At 37.8% G+C, this 26,364-nt stretch overlaps 1 protein-coding gene, 1 long non-coding RNA gene and 1 pseudogene across 2 annotated transcripts in view; 2 read left to right on the top strand and 1 right to left on the bottom strand.

Moving 5' to 3' along the window:
- The window catches only part of NR6A1 (nuclear receptor subfamily 6 group A member 1), a 232,504-nt gene that overhangs the window by 135,148 nt on the left and 70,992 nt on the right, over window positions 1-26,364 (bottom strand). The window lies entirely within an intron of this gene.
- The window catches only part of LOC123521668, a 51,181-nt gene that overhangs the window by 16,001 nt on the left and 8,816 nt on the right, over window positions 1-26,364 (top strand). Inside the window, exon 2 of the long non-coding RNA XR_006680055.1 lies at window positions 23,166-23,275. This is a non-coding gene — a long non-coding RNA (uncharacterized LOC123521668). The remainder of the gene's footprint in view (window positions 1-23,165; window positions 23,276-26,364) is intronic.
- On the top strand, window positions 15,744-16,168 carry LOC105979844 (annotated as a pseudogene).

Here is a 26,364-nt window from a genome sequence, read left to right as displayed (position 1 = left end):
CTTTGTTGCTTCTGGGCTAGATGGCCGCTTGTTTACTTTCAAGTCTTTTAAGTCCCCAGACGCTATAGGTCTCTATATAGCCAGGCACCACCAGCCTTCTTCACCACACTTACTTATGCACATATTCGTCTTCAGCATTTATGTGGGGAAGGTGATCACACAATAATGGTTTTTGTTCTTTGGTGTCTGCTATCTGATCCCTTCAACACTTCGTGTTCACACAGGCTTGTGTGCTTCTTCTCTGTGGGTTTTGTTGCTTCTGAGCTTGATGGCCGCTTGATTGCCTTCAAGCCTTTAAGACCCTAGATGCTATACTTTTTTATAGCTGGGCACCATCAGCTTTCTTCACCACATTTGCTATGCACACGTCTGTCTTTAGCAACAATGTTGGGAAGGTGGGTATCATGAAATGACCATTTATCTGAGCAAGGTGCTCTTGTATTAAGGGAATGCGCATGAGGAGGCCCAATGTCCACCTGCCACCCTACTACTAAACCTATAAATATATGGCATAAGGAATAATATGAGTAAAAAGTCTAGATGTGAGAGATCACACTGTATATTCAAGAAACCATATGGGTAGAAATGCACCTATGGGTCAAGACTTTAAGTCTCTAAATGGAATAGAAAACCCTTTCTCCTGCAGAGCAGCCAGTGGTTTCAAACTGCTGACCAGTTTGACGCCATAACTACTATGCCACCAGGGCTCCTTACAGGATCATAGAAACCTTTACTAAAGAAAGATATCAAAATGTAAATCTACTCTTTCTGGACATAGCTCCCATCTAAGTTTACACATTCTTGAAAGCAGTGTTTCTATTTCTTGACCCTTTTAGTCAAAGAATTCTGTACTCCTCAATTTACACATCAAATCAGAAGTTTTGGCAATCTCAAAGAATTCAAATCATGATCCTTTTATATGAAATGTTCTTTGAGTTTTGTGAATAAAAAGTCTAAACAGGCAAGATCAGGGCTGTAGGGTGAATAGGGTAAGGTTTCCCAATGAAATTCTCATAGTACAGCCTTTGCGACCCTTGAAGAATGATCAGGAACATTGTCATGATGGGAAAAAAATTCCTTGGTGAACATTTCTTGGATTTTTTCTCACCAATGAGAGTTTTCAACTCTCTTAAAGTTTCTCCCTAATAAGCCTCTGTGATCATCCTGTGTCCAAGAAAATCTATCTAGATTAAAACAATCACCATAACTCTCTGAGCTGACCTCTCTGCCTTGGATTTAACTGACCCAGGATATGTCCTTGGAAGCGAATGCTTTGATCGGATTTTTTTTTCTTAAGGCAGTCTAACAAGAATAAGACTAGTATTACTGAAAAACATGTGTGTAGTCATCAGAATGACATGTTTAAATACATTGTTTGAATAAGCCTGTACAAGTACGAACAAGAACCCTAGCACTCTGTTTCCCCGAAAGTAAGACATCCCCCGAAAGTAAGACCTACTTACAGTTTTGCCTCTCGCTGAAATATAAGGCCCCCCCCACCCCGAAAATAAGACGTCCCTGAAAATAAGACCCCCTGAAGCTATTGTAGCTCTGGATTCTAGACCATAGCGGAGCAGCCGGAGCAGACAGAAAGTGCGAGGTCTCTTTTAATAAAACAATAAACAATAAATGTGTACCGTATTCTTCTTCATGGAAAAATTAAACATCCCCTGAAAATAAGAAATAAGAAAAATTAAACATCCCCTGAAAATAAGTTTTGCTCTTTGGGAGCAAAACTTAGTATAAGACACTGTCTTATTTTTGGGGAAACAGGGTAACAAATTTTTTTACTTACTTTATTAGTAGGCAGCCCTGGTGGTGCAATGGTTATTATTCATGCAAGGTCAGCAGTCCAAGACCACTAACAGCTACTGAGGAGAAAGATGAGGTTTTCTATACCTGTAAAGAATTAAAGTCTCAGAAACCCACAGGGTCAATTCTATCCTGTCCTATAGGATCGCTACAAGTCAGGCCTTTGTTTGTAAATTCTGGCCATTTTGGTAGGTATGCTATAGTATCTCATTTTGTGTTTAATTTTCCTGACAATTAATAACGCTGAGCAGCTTGGATCTGGTTTGACAGATATTTTGAAGGTGCAGAAATTAGTGACATACTAGAGAGAAAATCTAGTATGACACTTAAGAAGACATTTGGAGGGAGGGAGGGAATTGAAAACATACTAATTTTTGAGATTTAGGTTTGTCCCGGGGAGTGAATGATTGGGGTATTAACTGCAATTGCTGAGGTTTAAAGGGATATACAAAGGTTCCCATAAAATAACTAAATAAAAATAAATTATTTTATTCATGTGGAAAGCATATCAATCTCAAATGCACAGCTTAGTACATTTTTATATTAACATATCTTAGGTGGTAAAGAGAGTAAACTCACACTCCCAAGAAGGCAGATTACATACAGGTACAGGACTTCAAAAATAGAACCTCACAGATACTTAAGTTCTCCTATATAACTCCTCAGAATATTTGAGAACAAACCAAAAATAAATCTATAGATAGCGATGAGTCCCAGAATGTAGAATTAAAAGGAAATCAGACACTTAAAAAAAAAAAAAAACCCCAAAACAGTAAATACCATGATTTCATGAAGACATCATTTAGAAAGGATCATCCTGTTTTTAGAGAAAGCAGCTATCAGTGATACCCATAAAGTTCTTAATTGTAAACAGCTCAAAAAAGAAAAAAGTATGGATCGTGATTATTAAACTGTATGAGGAATTGAGATGAACAAATGTGAAGCTAGTCCTTGTCTCTGAGATTTACTTCATTACTGGGAACACAAGCTAATAATTGTTTCCCACTAGCAATATGTGAAAGATATGAGTCTGGCATCTAGAGTCAAACTGACAAACAAATCATAGCTATGTCGCTTCTTAAACATGTGATTCTAGGCAAGAGGAGCTTGAATTTATGAGTTCAAATGCTGGTTCTGCCATCTATTAGCTATGTGAGGTTGAACAAGTTATTCACCTTAGTTTGCCTTCTAGTTTTTATCTATTAAATGGGGGAAATATTAAGTACTTACCTTAGTGGTCCTTTTTGGAGAAAATATCTATCTCTATATATATTTCAATCATTTTATTGGGGGCTCATACAACTCTTATCACAATCCATACATACATCAATTGTGTAAAGCACATTTGTTCATTCCTTGCCCTCATCATTCTCAAAACATTTGTTCTCCATTTAAGCCCCTGGCATCAGCTCCTCATTTCTCCCCCTCCCTTCCCACTCCCCCCTCTCTCATGGCCCCTTGTCTGGTCCAATGGATTACAGGGATCTACATATAACCTCCTTCCTCGGGGACGGACAACAGAAAAGTGGGTGAAGGGAGACGTCAGAGAATATTTTATGTACTTTGCGTAAAATCTCAGCTGGAGGACCAAAGCAGAATGAGCTAGTTGGAAACCCTGCTTTACATATACCAGCCCCGCCTCCCCCCACCCAAAACAAAAACTTAACTGCCATTAAGTCAATTCTCACACACAGACCCTACAGGACAGGACAGAACTGCCTCTGGGAGTTTCTGAGACTGTAGCTGTTTATAGGAGTAGAAAGTCTCATCTTTCTTCCACAGAGCTGATTTTGAATCGCTGGTATTGCAGTTAGCAGCCCAACACATACCACTACATAAAAAGCCCTATTTAAAACACACACGTACAAACTAGAACATACTCTTGTATAAATTTTGGCTACTACTATTTTAACAGCAGCAGTATGCTTTGAATCAAAGAGAGAGAAAATTAGGTTGGAGGCAAGCAATGTAACATTCTTCCTATAGTTATAAGAGGCCCAATGGAAATATTCATCCCCCAAAATAAGGAAAAGAAAATGATTGAAAGAACAAGTCACAACACAGGAATTTGTATCAGTATTGTGTGGATTTAACTTACCATATATACACGAGTATAAGCTGACCAGAATATCAGCTAAGGCACCTAATTTTACCATAAAAACTGCATTAAAATGTGCTGAAAAGCTCGGCATATACAAAAATATACACAGTAAACTGTCCAGAAAAGGTGGTAGGGGAGGAGGGTGAGGGGTGAAGGAGGGTATGTGTTTTCTGGCTTTATTTTTACCTAGGCTATCAACTGAAGGAGGCCTACATTCCACAGAAAATAAAAAGAAATCATCTCACTTTAAAACAGTATGATAACCAACATAGATAGAAGAACTTTTGCATTCTTGCCCCCCCCCTTTTTTTTAACGATAAAAGAAACAATATTTAGCAGAGTAATTAAATCTGGACACCTTCTTAGATATGCCTTTTCTGCATTATAGTCTTTTCTTGCCAGACTTCACAAATCTTCATCCCTGAACAAGTCAGAGAGATATTTAAATAGGAAAAAAAAATAAGCAAGCATACTTTAGAATTTAAAGAAATTCTATGCTTGTTCTTACATGGTTATGGAGTCATTCTTGCAAACTGCCTTCTGTGGCTGATTTACAAAATGAACAAAATACTGGATTCTCAGCAACAAATAAAATCAATGAATTATATTGTATTTGTTTAATAGTCTGTGGCTCCTAACAATCTGGGGGCCTTTTGGATAAAAGAAAAACCTCTAATTCAGCAATAGTATCTAGCACAATGCTTGATACACGGAGAAGGCATTCAATAAATGTTGACTCTACACAATTAGTGAACACCTCCCCCTCGTGCAAGTATTACATTACATGCCAGTGAGCCCATAATGGCTCACTTATGTTCATGCCAAACGATTCTATTTAAAAGTTAAAGAAGGCCAGGTCTGGTTAAGGAGCTGCAGCTGCAGATGCACCTGCTCTCATCTAGACTTATCCCCAACAGTAAGGGTACCCTCCTCCATATGCTTGTTGAAGCAAATCAAGTCAGAAGTCACTTCAATACAGCTTTAGTGTGCTCTTTCTTTTCAGCAAAGGAGGTAAACTCTAGGATCTTCGGTCATAAAAACAAGAAAGTTAGCAAAAGCAAGTGTGAATAAGCCTGGTATACTTCCAAATGAAGTCTTGCCATCTAGAATTCTGATTGGAGGGTGCCAGACTCAAAAACATCTGGATTTGCTTTTCTGGCTTTGTGCTTTCCCAAGAAAATCTAAGGAAATGTTCATGTGTTGCTGCCAGCATGTGCATGTGTAACTGCATATTCAAATACTGTACTTCGCACAAAAGTCCTAGACTTGCCAAGCTAATGGACTTTAGCGCACAAAACTACATGTATAGAAAACCCTGCAAAGGGAAGGATTTCCTTGCAGAACATAAACTAGGCCAGGTATGAATCTCCACTTTAGGTCACAGTTAGAAGAATTTACTTATAAATATAAATTACAGTAAGAATAATGTTCAGAACTATGTGAGGCAAAGTAGCATCATCATCTTGGAAAGGAATAAGTTTAACAATAACTCTTATTTCCTCTGCCCTAATGTGTTAAATATCTGTGATTGAAACTTAGTCGATAAAGGTAAAACAAATTAAGCCGTGGACTCTGGCAGAGTGTCGAAATTAAACATTGTGAGTATTGGCAGCTGCACTCTTACAAGCTCTTACATCATTGCTCTGGTAAGGGACCTGTACCAAGTTGGCATGGATTTTGGTGTAGTTTAAAAATAGATTTCTTGTTTGTTTGTTTTTTAAAGATGACCTAAAAATAATCCTTTTCATACCATTGGGAAATAAATATTTCTCCTTACTCTAGATTTTGTTTTAAAGAATTTGAAATTTAAATACTTCCAAGTAATTGAGAAAGCATTAGAATGATGCTGAAATTTTGTGCACGTCTCTAAAGATAGTATTATCTATTAGTTGCAATAAGGAGTCACCTACAAAGAGTGATCATTGCCTTCATATTAATACTGACATTGAAAGCTGAGGTATACTTTACAAGATAAAAAATGGGATCTCTCTCTACTTTAGCTATAATTTAAGTTGTTTGACCTCAGATCCTCAATGTTCTCAAATGCAAAATGAAACAATAATGACATTACCCTATGAGAGCTCTTTGTACAGTATCAGACACATGGCAAGTCCTTGATAAGTATTAGTAATGAAAGAACTTTTAAACATTTGGTGTCGAAGCTGAACTTTGTTGGTATTGCTGTCAATTGGCAGCGAGTTGACTTGGACTCAGACCATTATATATATACAATAACTTTGCCTGTTCCTGCATCATCTTAATGTATACTTAATAGAGCTCAGGGGTCTGATTTTTACTCAGAGCTCAGAATGAAAAGAGAGAAAGGGGGATTCGATTGCAATGACAGATGTACAACCCCCACCCCTGAGGGAGACAAACAACAGAAATGTGGGTGAAGGAAGACAAGCGGATGGTGTAAGATATGAAAATAATATTAATTTATAATTTATCAAGGGGTCATGACTGTGGGAGGGCGGGGAAGGGAGGGAAAAAGGAGCTGATACCAAGAACTCAAGTAGAAAAATGTTTTGAAAATAATGATGGCAACATGTGTACAAATGTGCTTGATACAATTGATGTATGGATTCTTTTTAAAAGCTGTAAGAACCCCCAATAAAATGATTTATATATTTTAAGGAAAAGAATGAAAAGAGTGTATTATAAGCTGGCTTCAAGATAAAGATTGGATTTATTCCTTTTCAACAAGTGATAACAATACAAAAATATCCTTACCCAGACCACCCCTGCAAAAACACTCAAAATTCCAAACCTGAAAAAAATGGGTTAAACAAAAAGAAAGTCTACCTTTCATAACCCAGATATACATAGAGCAAGGAGCATCAACTATCAAGACTTCGTCTTAATTTCAATAGAAGCAGCATTTTACTTTTTTAGGTATAATTTGCATATGGTAAGATGAGCAAATCTTAAGTTTGATAAATTTTTAAGACCTAGATCAAGCTAATAACATTTATAAAAGGTCAAATATCTCTCATTAAAGAGAATAAGGCTGCAACTGTTGATATAGAACACCAATGGGTTTAAAATAGAATTCATTTTGATTTAAATAAATGTTGATAAAATGCACTTATAGATTGTTCCTTGACTAAGAAAGTTTGCAGACAGTATACAGTACATACCAGTACACTTTTAAACCACTCTGAAAACAATATTCACCTGAAAATACAACTGTTATATATTCAATTTTACTGTCAGTGTCTGAATAAATCTCACCCTAATTATTTTTTTTTTAAGGTCCAAAACCATTTTAAGGTCATGTTCCCGTGCCTATAGGCTGACATTCTTCCAAGATGAACCAGATCCATACAATCCTAGCCCAGTACAAATACACAAATGTAAATTAATTCAATTACAACAGTGCCCTAATAAACAGCTTCTGATGCATCAATGTCTTCTAGAAGTTTGAATACTATGCTTCATTCATTATGGAATGTGGTATTTCAACCAAATGACACAACAGTATTGATCTGACATTTAGACATACTGTATATCAATGTTACTATGTTCATTTAACTGAGCTATACATGAATGTACATTATTTTGGTACATGCAAACCATACACTTCTAGGGTCCACTGGAGAACAGTGGGGTGGGGCACAGTGGCTTGGCAATCATTGCTAGCTATCTCAGGGGTTGTTGGCAGCTTTAACTAAGGTAACAAAGAAAAAGGTTGTTAATTCTCCCACCTCTTTACCATTCCTCCTTCCCTTATAATTAAATGAACTAAGCTGTGATTTGAAAGGAAAGTTCTCTCCTCACCTCAAATCACCTGAAACAACACAAATACAGATTTTTCTTCTAAGAGCCAAAGCTTCCACTAGTTCATTTGTGTAACAAAGTTACCCTGAAAGGGCTAAGAAGGAAAAAAATTTTTTTTAAGAATTGAAAGTCTCATCTGCCAACTTAAGTGTTCTCCACCATCCTGGGGAATGGAAACTCTCACAGGCTTCACAGTCTTTTCCTGAGGGGCTGTGTTTGCTGCCACTGCTTTTAGATGCTTGCTGTGCCTTTTTTGCTACCTTGGCAGCCCTAACAGCCTTTCTCGTAGGGCTTTTCTAACTTCAGGTGTCTGATTCCTCTTGGCCATTCTATTAGTAAGAGGTGCACTAGTGATGGCCCTCAGGTTCTTTTCTTTTGAATGTTTTTCAATTGACCCTTTTTGTGCTTAGAAGGAAATGTCTCTATCTATTTGTTTTCAGAGAGCCTAGTTAAGAGGCCACTAAGGCAATATATAATTTTAAAAGGGGACTCAGAACTTTTCTAAAAGCAAAACGATAAGCTCAGGGTGTTATAATAAGAAACCCTTTCTCTTTTTTTTTCCAATTTCCAATTCATAGGGACCCTGAAATAGAAGTTTCATAAGCTTTCTGAGACTGTAAATCTTTATGGAAGCAAACTGTCCCATCTTTCTTCCAGTGAGTGACTGGTGGCTTTGAAGTACCAACCTTCCATTTAGCAGCACACCATATAATCCACTGCACCACCAGAGCTCCTTTGCAAGCAGGAAAGGCACTCAAAATACACCTGCATACAAAGAGCCTACAAGTCTCCTTCCTCTACTGCCAGACTTCAAAATGCTAAGAAGGTGTTTATGACTAGTCCCCTACATACTCATAGAGATTGCTTTTAAACTAATCTTTGTATAAGGACTATACAAAAGTACAGCAATGTTCATAACTGGCTGCTTCTGTTTGTTTGGGAGTTAGGCCAGTTACAGCTTTTACTGTGACTCATGGAGGACATTAAATGTACTAAATGATTATTAAGTTACAAACTGACAAGCTGGATGCTTGTCAGAGAATCATTATCTTGTCAGAGAACCAAAGAGGGCAAAAAGCCGAAGAAACCAAAGGAAAAACCTACTGCCATTGAGTCAATTCCAGCTCATAGCGACGGGAGAAACACCTCATCTTTCACCAAAGGAATTAATCAACATTAGCAAGTTGGACCTCTTTTTCATGTTCATATTTTTCACGACTTTTCAAACCCACGTTGAAACCTTTAGAATAAAGGATGATTATTCATATCTCAACTGAAACATCACTTATCTTAAAGTTAATTCAGGAAAAATCTGGCCTTGGGAAAAATAATAAATTCTACCCAATCCAGCCCATATTGCTTTCACTTCTCTTAGCAACAAGGTATTTGTTGGAAAGTTTGGGACTAGACAAACCAAGGTACTACAACTGCTACTCTGCATTCTCAAAAATATGTGCTGGAATCCTTGTCACTGTACCTGTGGATGTAACCCCACTTGAGAATATATTTTCTTTATTGCGCAAATGAGATCATATCATTGTAGGGTATGTTTAATAATTTTTGAAGAATAGAAACAAGCACAATCTGGGGGCAGATAGATGTCGCCTGGAGATTGCCAATGAACCAAGGTACAGAAAAGCTGAAATAGACCAAGAACCCAAAACCAATTAGGAGCACTTTCCCTAATAGCTGGTGTCTGTAATTCAAGCCTCTAGCCCCATGAACTATGAGATAATTAATTTTTAAAAATCATTTTATTAGAGGCTCATACAACTCTTATCACAACCCATACACCCGATTCATAACAGTAGCAAAATTACAGTTATGAAGTAGCAATGAAAATAATTTTATGGTTGGGGGGTCACCACACCATGAGGGACTGTATTAAAAGGTCACGGCATTGAGAAGGTTGAGAGCCACTAGCTTAGTATGTTATTCAACTGCCTATCTTTCTAAAACAATAAAAGAGCAAATGCTATGTGGTTAACTTCTTAATTTTCCACAACTAGAATAAAACACATACAGTACAATAAAAAACTGTGGAAGCCTGAACCTGCAGAAGGCAAATATCTGCCAGATAGAGAAAGAAAACACAAATATTTTCCACTAAAACAAGCAGGGAAAAAATGTTAAGATTAAAAACAACAATAACAAAATGTTAAGATTGCACCCTGTGAAAAGTAGAAAATATGTTGAGACTCAGATTAAGTAATTTCACTATAACAATACTATCCAATTAATACTGATTAAATAAATTTAATTAATTCATTATAAAAAAGACAACTTTGAGCAGAGGGCTCAACAAGACTCAGAAAGTACAGTGTTTACCCTTGAGCTATGTGAACAGACATTGAGCTTATAAGCTAGAAAAGAGAAGTTGCTGATTATATTTAGGTAAGCTGTACTGATTGATCAACCTTTATTAGACACCACAGCAGTCAAACTAGACTCCTACATTATGCAATCTATAGTCCTATGGCAGGACTATATGAAAATATCTTTCATCCTATAGCTTACTGCATGCAGCCTAGTGAGATTTAACTCTGAAGGGAGCAGGTTAGTTCCTACTACCTGCCTAGAATTTGCTACCATTTGGACTCCATGATCTTCAAAGTGTTCTCGAAAGGCCTATAAAGTCTCCCAAGACCCTTTAAGGGAGTCTGCAAGGTAAAAACTATGTCTGTACTAATTCTAGAACAGTGCCTTTTTCATTACGTTGACATTTGTACTTATGGTGCAAAGCCAATGTTGGTTTAACTGCTGGCCTATCAAAGCAGTGGTATCAAACTTGTACTAGTAGTCATTATATTCGTCACTGACATATGCTCCAGGACAAAAAAAAAAATTTTAAGGCAGTTTTAACTATAAAATGTCCTTGAAGCAATATAACATATTCATTCTTTACTAAATTATCATTCCTTAAGTATATGTATTTTTAATATTTTGTGTCAAAATAGGAAACATTTATGAAACACTGCTACTGTACTCTGAATGTCTTTAGTAAAAGCACTTTCACTATTGCTTGAATTAGCCAGCTTTTTCATGGACCACAAACTATTTTACTTCAAAATTGACTAATAAGATAAATTACAGTTTTTCCACACTTAGGAATTTGACATATTCTGTTAAAAATCAACAAAATGAACAAGTCACTTAAGAAAATCCAAATGAGAGTTTGTTGGTAATGATAAATTTTAAGCTTTTAAGCAAAACTTAGATTTTTGGAATACTTGCATCTGCTATGGTCAACTTGATAGCTTCCCAATATAAAGATTTTCTAGTGATATTAAAAAAGATTACTTTCTTAATATTTTATAAGGAAACATGTCAATATTTAAGAGATCTTTAAAAATTCCCAATGTATGCTGTTACAAAGTCATGCATGTGTAAAATGAGTGCAGTAAATATACAGCCATGCTACTCTTCTCACTAATAAGTTTTGTTTAGAAAAGAGTGTTTTTATTTTTAAAACTTTATTATGTTATAGGTCACAGATTCATTATCTTAAATGAATGAAAAAAAGTATAATCTTTTTATTTTAATTTCTAAAAGTAAAAAACAAACTAAAGCTCTTAGGAATCAACTATTTTTATATGTGTAAGGCAGCTCTAAGGCCAGAACGTTGGAGAACCATTACTGGTCAACAAAGATTGTTTGTGTAGCAAATATTTTTCTTTTGGTAGCAATGAATCTTTTCACTTAGTATGCATTTGTTTACATTTTATACAGAAACTGGGTCAAAAAAAACACAGTCAACACTTGACTCTAGGTCTCCTAACTTCAATTTCATGTTCATCCTACGCTACAATTTCTTTCACTGAGACAATGGTTAAGAAATACATGACATTTTTTTCCAGCAAAGTGAGAATCCGGCCAAAAATTAAAACAAGAATAGTAAACTGATATTTGGGTGTTGGCTATTGCCAGATTTTTCATATTCTTGCCTTCATTTAATTATTACCAGAAGCCCATGACATAAGTACAATTACTAAAATGAGGCTAAGTAATTTTCCAAGAGCCACAGCCAAGTTGAAGTTTAAAAACAACCTTTCTGAAAAACAGATTAGCAAAAAATAATTTTTAAAAAGCCCTCTCACCACTGCCAATTTGGGGTCACCAACAAAGTGACATTTACGGAAATGAGAGGTCCTGTGACTTTGGCCCAGTAAGACTTCACATATGTACAGAACAAAACAATAGCCTAGAGCACTGCATACAAATTTAGTTCTATACAGAGAATGGTAAGAGAAAGGGCAAATATGGATACGTGCTAGATAAACCAAGCCTCTTCTTTCTTGTCTACTGGACTTCTCTACTATCACCATTTAAAAATGAGTGACAGGAATCAAGGATGAAGGAATCATCACTGACACACAATGGGACAGTAAGAACTCTTGGCAGGTGTTCTCTAAGCTATAACTCCCCTCATATGCAAACTAACCAACCCCCATCCTCAGTACTCCTGGCTTTATCATACTGAATTTGACAAGAGCCATCATTAGTGTCCAAACTCCCCCTTTTCCCAGCTGATGACATGTCAGGTCTTGATTCCTGGTGCCATTCCTGCATGTCAACTCAGGAAAGGCTTCTGTAATGTCTTTGGATTTTTTGAAACACTTTCAGGTTAACAAGACAGCAGCTGACATCAACTCCCTCCGGAGAATGGACACTTGGCTAAGAGCCGAAGCTAAAGTGGATTTGGGGGTTCTTGATCTTTATTAGAATATTTCCTACCTTCTCACTGGCAATTAAAATAAATTTCTCCCTAGAGAGCAGCCTCAAGGTAAGCCTTTTATATGGAATGGTTAGAAAACAGAGGTAACGTATTAAGTGTGACTGACAAATGTCCGAGCTTGGAGAATCATTCATCACAATCTGATCACTTACAGCTAATTTTTATTTCATACTATGGACAGATTTTAGGCCACTGTTCAGCTTGTCAGGCAAATACTTCAGGTCAGCCTACCAAATCCAAGACAATAATCCATTTGCACCAGTTCTGGGTGCATCCCTAAGGCTAAGACGTTTGTCCTGTAAGGCAGATTTACCTGAAGGTGATATATACTTTGCAGGTGGCCAATAGGACAGAAGAAAAACATGCTGTTTTTACAACATGTATACACACACACACACACACACACACACACACACACACACACACCAGAGATTTCACATATGTTTATTATGACTGGAATGGGAACAGTAAAGCTATATAACTTATTCATCAGAGAATGATTTATCTAGTCCGGGTGCTATCTAGGAATTTGTATTATTACTAAGCTATGTTTTCCAGTAATGCCACCTTAATTTTGATGCCACTGAACTAAATGATCTCAGAAATTCCTGATAACTATGGAATGGAATTTCTACTCTTTTGACTCCATCCACTATTAGCATTCTCATTCAATGGCAGTTGTCCAGTTTCAGATTAATTTCAGATTAGTAATGGAGCCATAATTCTAAAAGCAGTATTTCAAGTATTATATAGATTGTCCAATCTTTATGAATGTATGAGGTAGACCTAAGAATAGTTTTCTAAAGTACACATACAGAGTTAAAGCTTCTAAGTCATATTTTGCAAAGGTTCTCCCCTAAGTGCTACCAATAACTAAAAATTGAGTTATATGATAAATATATCTACTTCCTTATAACTTCTAATGCCTTAATACGAATATATAATCTACATATAGCAATAAAATTCATTAAAATGGAGATCAAGTTTTTAAGCACAGAGTGCCACGATTAAATTTAACCCATCAAATAAAATTGGTCAGAAAAGGAAATACAGTCTTATGTCACTAATACATCATCACAGGATTTTGTTACTGTGCAAAAGGAAATATTGAGTCCAAGGATCACTGTTTTTGTTAATTTCATTAACTGGTCATTGAAAAACACAAGCCTGATGGCTTTAAAGTACTTGCAAAATTCTCTGCCAAGATTTTTTTAAATCATTTTATTAGGGGCTCATACAACTCTTATTACAATCCATACATACATCAACTGTGTAAAGCACATTTGTACATTCATTGCCCTCATCATCCTCAAAACACTTGCTCTCCACCAAAGCCCCTGGCATCAGGTCCTCATTCCCACCCCCTGTTCCCCCCTCCCTCATGAACCCTTGATAATTTATAAATTATTATTTTGTCATATCATGCCCTGTCCGACGTCTCCCTTCACATACTTTTCTGTTGTCCATCTACCAGGGAGAAGGTTACATGTAGATCCTTGTAATCAGTTCCACCGTTCCAACCCACCCTCCCTCTACCCTCCCAGTATTGCCACTCACACCACTGATCCTGAAGGGATTATCTGGCCTGGATTCCCTGTTTCCAGTTCCTATCTGTACCAGTGTACATCCTCCGGTCTAGTCAGACTTGCAAGGTAGAATTCGTGTCATGATAGTGGGGGGAGGGGAGGTAGCATTTAGGAACTAGAGGAAAGTTGTATGTTTCATCGTTGCTACACTACACCCTGACTGCTCGTCTCCTCCGGGAGACCCTTCTGTAAGGGGATGTCCAGTGGCCTACAAATGGGTTTTGAGTCTCCACTCCGCATCCCTGCCTCATTCACAATGTTATGATTTTTTGTTCTGTTGATGCCTAATACCTGATGCCCTCGACACCTTGTGATCACACAGGCTGGTGTGCTTCTTCCATGTGGGCTTTGTTGCTTCTGAGCTTGATGGCCGCTTGTTTACCTTCAAGCCTTTATGACCCCAGACACTATATCTTTTGAGAGCCAGGCACCATCAGCTTTCTTCGCCACATTTGCTTATGCACACACTTGTCTTCAGCGATTGTATCAGGCAGGTGAGCACACAATGATATGATTTTTTTGTTCTTTGATGCCTGATAACTGATCCCTTCAGCACCTTGTGATCATGCAGGCGGGTGTGCTTCTTCCATGTGGGCTTTGTTGCTTCTGAGCTAGATGGCCGCTTGTTTACCTTCAAGCCTTTAAGACCCCAGATGTTATATCTTTTGATATCCGGCACCAACGCTTTCTTCACCACATTTGCTTATGCACCTGCTTTGTCTTCAGCAATTGTGTCGGGAAGGTGAGCATCATAGAATGACAATTTAATAGAAGATTGAGGGAGTACTTGAGTGGAGGTCCAATGTCCTTCTGCTACCTTAATACTAAACCCATAAATATATGCACAAAGATCTATTTTCCCATCCTCATATATTTACATATATACATGCCATTATTTAGACCTCTATAAATGCCCCTCTGCCAACACTTTTAACAGAATACAAGAAAACTCTAATTCTCTCCAGCTCATTCCTTAACTCCCATTAATAACAGTTACTGCAAAGATAGGGGTTGCCATTTCTTTTATGGTTTAAATATTTGTAACTCAGTTCAGGTGAATAACCACCTCTGGTTGAGCATTACTTAGATGAGTTGTTCAGTGATCACAGATACACTCTGAATTAATTTAAATGAAAAATGAAGCTCTGTTTTTCTGTGGATTTGTAAATTAATATAAAACAGTAAGAGCTCAAACACATACATTCGCTGGAATTAGAAAATTTAAGAATTCAGATGGTTCTTAGAATATATTAATGGCTTCAGGCTACATGCTCCATTTAAAGAGAAATGATGCTTTTGGTACAAGGCTAATATGCTATCTTATTGGCTTGGTCTCTACAGACCACCTCAACAAGAATTGTCCTCCAGACTCATCCAAATTATCTGATATAAAGATGTCATATCAAACTGTAAAATATTCCAAACTAGTCCTTTAAATCCTGAGTCCTCTCAATTCCTTCAAACTGAAAATAGAAAGATAAATAATCCTTTACATAACTGTAATCTTTGGGGATTTCTTTTCTAGTACTCATGGCTCTAGGAATTGATGCCAGTTGGATGTTTCAACAAACTGATGAAGGAAGGAAGCACACAGAATACAGAAATTATCACCCAGTACCATTAATATCATATGTAAGAAAAAAATTGCGGCCCCGTGATTAGGAAGGGAGCTATAGGGACCGCAGTCCAGCTCCACCGACCCGGGGCACGGCAGGTCCTTCTCCCCGACATGAACCACGCGCCCCAGCCCCACGTCCCGCGCGCCTCCGGGCTGTCCCCGACCTACCAGGTGCTCAAGGAGGAGCACGAGGTGGACGTGCTGGGGGCGTCCCCCACCCCCGGCCCGACGCCCACCGTGATCAGCATCCGCAGCGAGGTCTCTTGTGCCCGACCACATGGTCTGGTCCCTCTTCAACACGGTGTTCCTGAACATCTTCTGCCTGGGCTTCGTGGCGTTCGCCTACTCCGTGAAGTCCAGGGACCGGAAGATGGTGGGCGACATGATTGGGGCCCAGAGCTACGCGTCCACCGCCAAGTGCCTGAACATCTGTGCCCTGGTCTTCAGCCTCCTCGTCTTCGTGGGGCTAATCATTGCAGTCATAGTCAGCAAGTCGGGGTTGCCATACCCTCCTCCGGGCTACTGAGATCCTTCCCCTGTGGGGTGGGTCCCCACACCCCCACATCTAGACTGTTCCCAGTGGTTTGCCCATGTATACCTGACAATAAACCATGTCCATAAAGTGTCACCAAAAAAAAGAAAAAAATTGCGGAAGATAATTCAACAGTTACAGCAGTACCCAGTACAAAATTAAAGGCTGGATTCAGAAAAGGGCATCTTGTGAGGGGCATCACTGCTGTCATCAGAGGGATCTTGACCAAAAGTAGAGTACCAGAAAGATGTTTGTGTTTTATTGACTGTGCAGTTGACTGTGTGGCTCATACCAAACTATGGATAACATTCAGAAGCACCCCAGAATACTTCACTGTGCTCATGCAGAAGCTGTACATGAACCAAGATGTTTCAAACAAAACAAGGAAATATAAAACACGGTTTAAAATCAAGAAAGGTATGCATCAGGGTGTATTCTTTCACCATACTTAATCAATATGTATGCTCAGCAAATAATCTTAAGAATCTATACAAGCAACAAAGCCCACATGGAAGAAGCACACCAGCCTGTGTGATCACGAGGTGCCGAAGGGATCAGTTATCAGGCATCAAAGAACAAAAAACCTTATTATTGTGTGCTCACCTTCCCAATAAGATTGCTGAAGACAAATGGGTGCATGAGCAAATATGGTTAAGGAAGCTGATGGTGCCCGACTATCAAATGATATAGTGACTGGGGTCTTAAAGGCTTGAAAGTAAACAAGCAGTAATCTAGCTCAGAAGCAACAAAGCCCATATGGAAGAAGCACACCAACCTGTGTGATCACAAGGTGTTGAAGGGATCAGGTATCAGGCATCAAAGAACAAAAGCTCAAATCAATCTGCATTGGGAATGCAGATTGGGGACCCAAGACCCATCTATAGGCAACTGAACATCCCCTTATGGAAGGGTTTCGGGGAGGAGAGGGGCCAGTCAGGGTGCTGTGTAGCATCAGTGAAACATACAATTTTCATCTAGTTCCTAAATGCTTCTTCCTCCCGCCAACCCACCCACTATCATGATCCCAATTCTACCTTACAAATCTGGCTAGACCAGAGGATGTACACTGGTACAGATAGGAACTGGAAACACAGGGAATCCAGGACCGATGATCCCTTCAGGACCAGTGCTGAAAGTGGCGATACCAGGAGGGTGGAGGGAGGGTGGAGTGGAAAGGGGGAACCAATTACAAGGATCTACATATAACCTCCACCCTGGGGAAGTGACAACAGAAAAGTGGGTGAAGGGGGACATCGGACAGTGTAAGATAGGGCAAAATAATAATAATTTATAAATTATCAAGGGTCTGTGAGGGAGGTGGGAGCGGGGAGGGGGAAAAATGAGGAGCTGATACCAAGAGTTCAGGCAGAAAGCAAATGTTTTGAGAATGATGATGGCAACAAATGTACAAATGTGCTTGACACAATGGGTGTATGCATGGATTGTGAAAAGAGTTGTACGAGCCGCCAATAAAATGATTTAAAAAAAAGAAGCTGTAGTACATGAAAAATAAGAGAAAAATGAGAAGTCTTATTAACAACCTGCAATATATAGATGACACAACTTTGCTTTCAGATCAAGGATTACAGCCTTTAATCTGAATTGTGACTCAATGTAAAAAAAAAAAATCAAAATCCTCACAACTGGACCAACAAGAAACATGATTAATGGGGAAAAGATTGAAGTTGTCATGGGTTTTATCTTGCTTGGATCCACAATCAATGCTTATGGAAGCAGCAGTCAAGAAATCAAAGAGCTTATCATATTGGGTAAATCTGCAGCACAAACTTTTTAAAATTGTGTTAGAGGAAGGATGTCACTTTGAGGACTAAAGTGTCGCTGATGTAAAGTGTCCATGGTATTTCAATTGTCTCACAGGCATATGAGAGTAAGACAATGAATAAAGAAGACCAAAGGAAAATTGATACATTTGAATTATTGTGTTGATAAAAAATATTTAAAATTGTCCCCACCCCCAGCTAGTCCTGGGGCTTTGGGGCTTGGCTCAAGGTGTGTCCCTCTGGGACATGGGGGTACAGTGAATGGTATGACCCTTTACTGGGCATGCCTACACAGTAGGGGATGCTGGGCCCCTCTGGGGTTTCCCATATGGGCTCCAATAAATTTCTTCCCTTTTGCTTAAAAGAAAAAAAAAATTAAAGTACCATGGACTGCCAGAAAAAACAAACAAAACCTTTCTTGAAAGTAGTATACTAATAAAATGATTAAAAAATAATAATAATAGATGCATAGACAAACAAATAAATATTCATAACTCAAAAGGGGGGGAAAAAGTAGTATAGCCAGAATGCTCCTTAGAGGTGAGGATGAAAAAAAAAACAAAAAAACTGAGGATGTCTGAGACTTTGTCTCATGTATTTTTGGACACGTTATCAAGAGAGATCAGTCCTTGAAAATGAGGTATTATGCTTGTTAAAGAAGTTCAGTGAAAAAGAGGAAGCCCCTCAATGAAATGGTTATAGTCACAATGGCTACAACAATGGACTCACCACAACAATGGTAAGACTGTGCAGGGCTGGGCAGTGTTATTCATAGGGTCTGTTCTGCTGTACACAGGGTCACTATGAGTTTATGAGTCAGAATGGATTGAATGGTGACCAACAGCAGTAGCATTCACGGAAACAGTCTAAATATACCAGGTTCCTTTGTAAGTATATCTTTGAAGCAACACATTCTTTAGGCTAAACTTAAAAATCAGAATTAGTAGTCATAGTGCTGGAATCAGATCCAAATTAAATGGTTGCTGGAGAAGTGGAGGTGGAGAGTTACTGCAAGATAAAATAGTGAAATTCAAATAGTTGTGTAACTCCTCATTTATCAGCTTTAAAAAATGTTTTATCATGATTTGGATGGAATTTTATAGAACACATTGGTTTTCCATCTAACAATTTATACATATTTTGTCTTGTAGTATTGATTGCAATTCAAAGTAACAGCGCTCTTCCCACTTCTTCTTGCGTTTGTTTCTAATTGTCCTTTTTTCCTATCCATTACAGTTTTCTCAGCCCTATTGTTGGGCAAATATTGCCCTTTTGATCTCCTATGGTTGATTATTCTAAGGAGTGAGCGAATCCCTCCTGGTGTTATTGTTTACCTTGTATGCTGGTCTACTGCTTGGATTAAGATTGAGCAAGTTGGGTGGAAACTTATTTTTGAACACACACACACACACACACACACATATATATATATATAAAAGCACAAAGTTACTAATTAATGTTTTGTATCTGTAATTAGTATGGCACATAGTAAAGTCTAAATAACTATTGCCCTTCATTGTTGGTTACAGCATGGGGAAAGATGATAATAAGACAGCGCTCTACACTTTCAAAAGTAATAAAATTAAACCAGTGACAAAACTAAAATGAAAAATCTGAGTCCTGATTAGAATTTTTTTTTTAATCTGAAGTTCCAAGACTGAACCCCCAAGGAAACTATTAATACATTCTTGAATTCTCTAACATCTGAAATTGTTTTCAAAATATTGTGTTTATATGCATGTATTTAGGGAAAGAATCCAAAACTCTCTAAAGAATTAAAAAAAATTTTTAACATAATTCTCAAAATCAGTATAAGTAATAAAATTCTACCATTACAGATTGAGGAAACTGAAGCTTATAGAGGATAAAAATCTTACTAAGATCACAAAGAAATTGACAAGTGCATTAAAGTTTTTCTTTAAAATACATATATGTTGCTGCTAGTGCTATTTAGGCAATTTTGATTCATAGCCATCCCACTTGACACAAAACTGCCTCATAAAGCTTTCTAAGATATAATCTTTATGACAGCATATCACCAGGTCTTTAATTCAGAGGAACCACTGGGGGAGTTCAAAACACCAACTTTTTTTGGTATGATTTTTTTTATTTTATTGGGGGTCTCATACAACTCTTACCATAATCCATACATACATCAATTGTTGTCAAGGACATTTGTACATTCGTTGCCCTCATCATCCTCAAAATATTTGCTCTCCACTTAAGCCCTTGGTATCAGCTCCTCATTTTCCCCCCTCCCTCCCCGCTCCCCTCTCCCTCATGAACCCTTGATAATTTATAATTATTATTTTGTCATGTCTTACACTGTCCAACGTCTCCCTTCACCCACTTTTCTGTTGTACATACCCCAGAGAGAAGGTTACATGTAGATCCTTGTAATCGGTTAACACCAACTTTTTTGTTAACAGCCAAAGGCTTATCATTGTGCCACTAACACTCCTTAAAATATATATATAGGTACATATATGGTGCACTAGAGCTAGTCAAAGATTTTTTAAAATAAAACAAAAAACAAATTTTTATTTTGATGTATGGGGACAGAAGCCAAATTCAGGGGAAAGTATGCAATTTTACTTTGTAACATGTAAATAATTATTATTGTAATTTATTTTTAACAATTTAAATGTTAATGTAACATATAATTAAGATATATAGCTTTTAACAAGTGTTGAGAGCTGCTCTAAAAATTTTGCATAAATTCATTTAGTATTCACAACATTCCTGTGATATAGATATTATCTCCATTTTATAGATGAGATAACAGGTAAAATAATTTGCCTAAGGTCATACAACTAGTAAGCTACAAAGTTAAAATTCTGACATCAAAATCTGTGGTCTTTACTATCCTATAATACTATTTCTCAAGTAATTTAGCCTATGGAAAAATTAAAATGGTCATTTTAAAGAATGGAATAAAAAAATGAAAGCCTAAAATAATGTGTATATTATATTTTAGCACATATAAAACAAGAGCAATAGGAGAGTAGAATTTGATTTGCATGCTACTTTCACATGCACAGGAGCCCTGGTGACTACATAAGGTTGCGCATTGGGCTGCTAACCATAACCCTGCAGTTCGAAACTATCAATGTGCTCACTCCAAAGCAGAAAGATGAGATTTTCTACTTCTGTAAAGTGTGACAGTCTAGGGTCACTATAAGTTGACATCAACTCAATGGTAGTGAGTTTGGTTTTTGTGGTTGACATGCATAACTTCATTTGATTGTCATAGTTGTGTGTGTATAAAAGGCATGAGTTATTTATCCTGTATCTTAAAGATGAGTTAACTGACACTCAGAGGTTAATCTCACTATTCATTATTACCTGAACTTTCATGCCTCTAGGATTTCCCGTTCATGGCATTCCTCTATTTATAATATCTCTCTTCTGTATCTAGTAAAAATTCAAGAAACCTTCAAGACCCATATCAAATGTGACTTAGTAAGATACCTCTTACATGGCACCTCCAGGCAGAATTAATACATCTATCTCTTCTCTGTTCTCCCTTTGTATGCTTCATATCATTCTTTCAGCACAGAAGTCATCTCCATTATTTGTCAACAGCTGTGTCTATGCCTAGTTAGTTCCCTATAGATACATTAAACTCTGATGGAATGTGGCTCCCACATTCAGAGCCACAGGAGAATGGATCTCTAGGACTATACTACTAATATAGAAAAAGGATGAAACCAAAATCTAGCATTCTAGCTAGTTTTAGAAGACCATGAATGTTGATATTTTTTTAACTTAAGAACTGTGTCTCCAACCGCTGAAGAAAAAGCGGGTGAATAAGCAAATGTGGTGAAGAAAGCTGATGGTGCCCGGCTATCAAAAGATATAGCGTCTGGAGTCTTAAAAGCTTGAAGGTAAACAAGCAGCCATCTAGCTCAGAAGCAACAAAGCCCACATGGAACAACATATCAGCCTGTGTGATCACGAGGTGTTGAACGGATCACTGAAGACAAATGGGTGCATAAGCAAATGTGGCGAAGAAAGCTGATGGTGCCCGGCTATCAAAAAGTATAGCGTCTGGGGTCTTAAAGGCTTGAAGGTAATCAAATGGCCATCAAGCTCAGAAGCAACAAAGCCCACATGGAAGAAGCACACCAACCTATGCAACCACGAGGTGTCGAAGGGATCAGGTATAAGGCATCATCAGAACAAAAAATCTTACCATAGTGAATGATGGGGGGACTGTGGAGTGGAGACCCAAAGCCCATTAGTAGGCCACTGGAGATCCCCTTGCAGAGGGGTCTCCGGGAGAAGATGAGCCACTCAGGGTGCGATGTAACAATGATGAGAAATACAACTTTCCTCTAGTTCCTAAAGGTTTCCTCCCTGCTCCCACTACCATGACTCGAATTCGATCTTGCAAGTCTGGCTAGACCAGAGGAGGTACACTGGAACAGATAGGAACTGAAAATACAGGGAATCCAGGGTGGATGAGCCCTACAGGACCAGTGGTGTGAGTGGCGAAACAGGGAGGGTAAAGGGAGAATGGGTAGGAAAGAGGGAACCGATTACATGGAACTGTGTGTGACCTCCTCCCTGGGGGACAGACAACTGAAAAGTGGGTGAAGGGAGACGTTGGACAGGGCAAGATATGACAAAATACCCATTTATAAACTATCAAGGGCTCATGCGGGAGCGGGGAGGAAGGGGAAAAATGAGGACCTAATGCCGGGGGTTTAAGTGGAGAGAAAATGTTTTGAGAAACGATGTACAAATGTGCTTTACACAATTGATGGGTGTATGGATTGGGATAACAGTTGTATGAGCCCCTAATAAAATGTTTAAAAAAAACAAAAAAAACCAACTGTGTCTCAAGGCTGACATGATTCCAAACATTTTTAAAGATATTCCCTGTATAGTGCTTGGAAAAGTGTCTAGTCAGACAATCTTAAGATAGTGACTCCTGTTAGCTACTCAGACCAAAAAGTTCACTGCCATAGTCAATACTTACTCATAGCAACCATAGAGGACTAGGTAGAACTGCCCCTGTTCGTTTCTGAGACCACAACTCTTTAAAGGAGTAGAATCCCACCCACCCCCTTCTCCTACAGAGAGGCTGGTGGTTTTGAACTATTAACTTTGCATATCACAGGCCAACTTGTTACCACTATGCAACCAGGGTTCCTTTTTTAGCCACTAGACACTCAAATATATTGTTCTACTGAGCCTTATGTGTATTTCTTCCAGGTGCCAAGTATAATCCAGAAGACAAAGGTAGACTGTGAAAACATTTGCATCCCCAAATTGAAGCGACATAAATTTCAATATTTTGTGAGACTTCTGGAAAAGAAAAGGAGGTAAGTTAAAAACTTAAGGGAATGGCATGGTGAGTTTTGACAAATATGAAACTAATCTAAATCACAATTTAAGCAGTCAGGATGGCTCACTAAATGTTCAGTTTATTTAATACCTACTTTTATTTAAAAAAACAACCTTTAAGCTTTATTCTTGCATTGAGTACAAAAATCCCTAAGTCAAACTCATTTAAAAGAGTGCCTAACTACTGGAGATACCCTTGCAGAGGGGTCTCTGGGAGGAGACAAGCCAGTCAGGGTGCGATGTAGCAACAATGAAAAATACAACTTTCCTCCAGTTCCTAAATGCTTCCTCCCCGCCTCCACTATCATGATCTGAATTCTAAATTGCAAGTCTGGCTAGACCAGAGGATGTGCACTGGTACAGATAGGAACTGGAAACACAGGGAATCCAGGGCGGATGATCCCTTCAGGACCAGTGGTGAGGGGGCGATACTGGGAGTGTAAAGGGAGAGTGGGTTGGACAGGGGGAACCAATTACAAGGATCTACATGTGACCTCCTCCCTGGGGGACGGACAACATAAAAGTGGATGAAAGAAGACGTCGGACAGGGCAAGATATGACAAAATAGTAATCTATAAATTATCAAGTGCACATGAGGGAGTGGGGAGCAGGGAGGCAGGGGGGAAAATGAGGACCTGATGCCGGGGGGCTTAAGTGGAGAGCAAATGTTTTAAAAATGATGAGGGCAATGAATGTACAAATGTGCTTTACACAATTGATGTATGTATGGATTGTGATGAGTTGCATAAGCCCCTAATAAAACGATTTTAAAAAAAAGAGTGCCTAAAACTTGCTTGATGATTTAAATAAAAACTAAGTTGAGGGCTTATAGGTGCCCTTGTGACATAGTGAATTATGTACTTGCTTGCTAGCTACAAGGTCAGCAGTTCAAGCCCACAAGCCACTCTGGAAAAAAAGATGAAGCTGTCTGATTCCGTAAAGATGTACAGTCTTGGAAACCCCGCAGAATAGTCCTAGTCTTTCCTATAGGGTTGCTAAGAGTTGGAATTCACTTGATGGCAGTGAGTTACGGATTCTAGTGAATGAAAGAAATTGTATAATTAAGAATTTATTGTCATGTAAGTTTATGATCTCAAACATATTGAGAAATATCTCTATGGCATTCCAGAATCCTACATTTCATACTTTTATATCCTTGTCAGTCTATGAGACACATTACTCTTATATTATCATGAATTTAAAGAACGGTATTTTATAAATAATCATTTAACAGCTCGAGGTAGTAGAAGTCAAATTTTTTGTTGCTGTTTTGTCTTTTGTCACACAGTAAGTTTAAATGGTGCAATTCATTGACACCTCTTTATATTATCAAACCAAGGAAAGATAGTTTAAAAATAAATGTATTAAAGGGGTTAAACACTAGACAAGAAACAGTTGCTCACTTGTTTGTTCAGATACAACTTACTTTCGTAACAGTGCAATAAAGCTAGCTAACAAATGTTTTGACAAAGGGTGAGCTAATTAAACATGCTAAAAGGTAAACTGTTTACAGTCAAACCAAGTTCTCAGTTTTGTTTTGTTTTAATGTGTTCCATTTGGCTGCTTTAAAAATGAAGTTGAAACAAAAAATGAAGTTGAGCATAATCAGCCTTTATTATTTATACCCACAACAAATGATAACAATTCCCAATTATAGATTAACACTAAGTTTAGGGGACGAATAGTTGGGGGTTTTTTTATCGTTTTATTAGGGGCTCATACAACTCTTATCACAATACATACATACATCAATTGTGTAAAGCACATTTGTACATTCATTGCCCTCATCATTCTCAAAACATTTGCTTTCCACTTAAGCCCCTGGCATTAGGTCCTCATTTTTCCCTTCCCTCCCCGCTCATCCCTCCCTCATGAGCCCTTGATAATTTATAAATTATTATTTTGTCATATCGGGTTTTTTTTTTTTTAGTTAAAAGATCATTTTACTAGGGGCTCTTACAGCTCTTATAACAATCCATATGTCAATTATATCAAGCATATTTGTACCTACGTTGCCATCATTATTTTCTAAACATTTTACTTTCTATTGAGCCTGTTGGTATCAGCTTCTCTTTTTTCCCTCCCCACTCCAACCTTCATGACCCCTTTATAAATTATTACTATTTTCATGTCTTATACTGACCGCAGTCTCCCTTCCCCCATGGTTTCTGTTGTTCGTTCCCCCCTCGGGGTGTGTGTGTGTGTGTGTGTTATGTGTCCATCATTACGATCTTTTCTCCCGACCCTCCTGGTATTGCTACTCCCATTCTTGTTCCTGGATTCCACTTGTGTTGTGAGCTCTTATCTCTTATCTGTACCTACGCATATCTTCCATTCTAGCCCGTAGTGAAAGGCAGGACTGGGGTCATGATAATGGGGGGATGAGGAAGCCTCAAAGAACCAGAGGAATATTGTGTATTTAATCAGTGCTATACTGTGTACCCTAGTTGATTCATCCCTTCCTTGTGACCCTTCTGATAGCAGAGAGGAACGCAGTTTTCATGCATTTTTATTTCCTCAATGAAAATTATAGAAACCATTTATATTTATCACCTATTATTTATGCTGACTTTTATCCAGTTAGCCAGACAAATAACCAAATTCATTTTCTTCTAAACCTTCCAATGTCGAAATTTTCTGTGTGGTAGGTATACCTATCTCCACGAATAATTGTAAATTTGACATAAACATAAACTGAATATTAATCCCAGTAAATAATTTCATTCATGATAGCATTGCTTCAGTGAATAAATATAGAGTCCAAAATTCTTAGAATGTAAACATTAAATAAAAGAAAGTAGGCATCAAATGTAAAGATAAATAGTGCAGATGAGATTTTTATACTGACACCCAAGCAAACATACAATATGTAGAATCCAATATCTCAAATATATAATGTTGACTATTATAAATTTTATCTATATAGTATCATTGTTTCATTTATAAGTTGATAAAGTATAATTGTTTTTAAATAAGCTGGTTTTTAAAGAAAATGTATGGTTTCATTCAAGTGTCAAGTATTAAATTCCACTCAGCCAATAATCTGTAAGTCTTTTTACTATTGAGC

This window comes from Echinops telfairi, unplaced genomic scaffold (assembly GCF_000313985.2).
Source record: "Echinops telfairi isolate 266 unplaced genomic scaffold, ASM31398v2 ScPeMD7_32;HRSCAF=126, whole genome shotgun sequence".
Taxonomy (NCBI): domain Eukaryota; kingdom Metazoa; phylum Chordata; class Mammalia; order Afrosoricida; family Tenrecidae; genus Echinops; species Echinops telfairi.
This window is presented reverse-complemented; position numbering and strand designations above follow the sequence as displayed.